General features: G+C 45.8%; 1 protein-coding gene across 1 annotated transcript in view; it reads left to right on the top strand.

Moving 5' to 3' along the window:
- Positions 1–2,500, top strand: part of cttnbp2nlb (CTTNBP2 N-terminal like b) — a 28,566-nt gene that overhangs the window by 3,985 nt on the left and 22,081 nt on the right.

Here is a 2,500-nt window from a genome sequence, read left to right as displayed (position 1 = left end):
AACAAGAATGTCAGCTAACAGAAATGTGTCAACAGGAAAGCGAGGAAGCCGCTCGTAAAGACAATGGCCCAGCCGTTCTGGTTTCCCCTGGTCTGTCGTCGCTGGTCAGACCGCTCTTTGGCCGCGGCTGCAGTCTGGCTTCTCACATTTACCCTCTTTACCGTTCAGAAGTCACTGTGTTAGATGATGTCATAACTACAGCGATGATGTCAACATTTGGGGAGTCCACCGTGACGATGCCACAGTGATGATGTCGACAGTGATGATGTCTTATGATAACGTCATCTTTGATGATGCCACTGATGATGTCACCCATTGACGGTTCCACTGATGAGGTCATATATCGACGCCGATGATGTCATAATGCAAAGTGATGTTCAGGAGCTATAAGAGCGATGTTCTGCCAATCTTCCGTGTTCGATCGTGAATTCAGTTTCCGGTCAACTTTTGCAACAGCCATGGTTTCAGTCTCCAAGTTTGCCTGTTGCCGGTTCCAGTTTCCCAAGCGTCCAGTGTTCAAGCTGTCAAGTGTCGAATGAATGAATGCGAATGAATTTGCTCGACCCCCGTGTAACAGTCACTCACCCACAGTAACACGTAACAGTCACTCACCCACAGTAACACGTAGCAGTCACTCACCCACAGTAACACGTAGCAGTCACTCACCCACAGTAACACGTAGCAGTCACTCACCCACAGTAACACGTAGCAGTCACTCACCCACAGTAACACGTAACAGTCACTCACCCACAGTAACACGTAACAGTCACTCACCCACAGTAACACGTAGCAGTCACTCACCCACAGTAACACGTAACAGTCACTCACCCACAGTAACACATAACAGTCACTGACCCACAGTAACACGTAACAGTCACTCACCCACAGTAACACGTAGCAGTCACTCACCCACAGTAACACGTAGCAGTCACTCACCCACAGTAACACGTAACAGTCACTCACCCACAGTAACACGTAACAGTCACTCACCCACAGTAACACGTAGCAGTCACTCACCCACAGTAACACGTAACAGTCACTCACCCACAGTAACACGTAACAGTCACTCACCCACAGTAACACGTAACAGTCACTCACCCACAGTAACACGTAGCAGTCGCTCACCCACAGTAACACGTAACAGTCGCTCACTCACAGTAACACGTAACAGTCGCTCACCCACAGTAACACGTAACAGTCGCTCACTCACAGTAACACGTAACAGTCACTCACCCACAGTAACACGTAACAGTCACTCACCCACAGTAACACGTAACAGTCGCTCACTCACAGTAACACGTAACAGTCACTCACCCACAGTAACACGTAACAGTCACTCACCCACAGTAACACGTAACAGTCACTCACCCACAGTAACACGTAACAGTCACTCACCCACAGTAACACGTAACAGTCGCTCACCCACAGTAACACGTAACACAGCTCTATCATCACATATGGCTCAACATCTGCTCTGTGTTGAAGACGAGGCAGCGACTTGTTCGATGACTCCTCGTCTCCTCCAGCTCCTTATAATGGATGAGGAACACATGGGCGAGGATGGCCTCCCTACAGCTGCAGTGTGTGTGTGTGTGTGTGTGTGTGTGTGTGTGTGTGTGTGTGTGTGTGTGTGTGTGTGTGTGTGTGTGTGTGTGTGTGTGTGTGCGTGTGTGTGTGAGCGCTAGTTTGAGTGGCCATTTCAAGACTCCCTCTGTGCCTCTGGCCTCTTCTCACACTTGTGCTCACTCAGTACAGCTGCTCCTTGCTTGGCTGCAGCTCCCCAGGCCCTGGGTGTTGGAGTCACAAATCATGTAAGAGGGGGAACGATAGGCCTTTTTCACAACAGCCATTTTGTGTGTAAAATGCAGGAAGTAACACAGGTGCACCTAAACATTAATCTGTGAATCTTCACTGGCCTCACGATTCGATTCGATTACGATTCAGAGGGCTACGATTCGATTCGATTACGATTATCGATGCATCTCGATGCATCTCGATGCATCTTAATTCGATGCATCACTTTTTTCCGCAATACATGATTTATTTTTTCTCACTTTCTTTTTTCTCACTGTGTGGCTACTTTTAAAATAAAAGTGCATTTGGAATTGCATTGTATTATGATCCATAATTAAAATAAACAACTGCATGTACTTCCATTATATTTTATTTGATTATTTAATTTATTTTTTATTTTTATTTATTTTTATAATCGATTTTTGACATTTGTGAATCGATGCAGGATCGTGCACGTCCGCATCGCGATGCATCTTATAATCGATTATTTTTGACACCCCTAGTTTCCAACTTCCAATCCATTCGGGTGTTCCAGTGTGTTCAGCAGGATAATCTTCACAAACGAGGACCACTTTTTTTTTTTTTTTACTTTTGAAGCGTACCGGTAAATGTGTGTTTTTTTTTAGCAAAATTGTCAGTAAACGAACACAAATTTCCACTCCCATACACGTCTGTTAACCACAGACCTTATTTCATGCAATTAGCC

The sequence above is a fragment of the Poromitra crassiceps genome, assembly GCF_964638095.1.
Source record: "Poromitra crassiceps genome assembly, chromosome: 8".
NCBI lineage: Eukaryota > Metazoa > Chordata > Actinopteri > Beryciformes > Melamphaidae > Poromitra > Poromitra crassiceps.
This window is presented reverse-complemented; position numbering and strand designations above follow the sequence as displayed.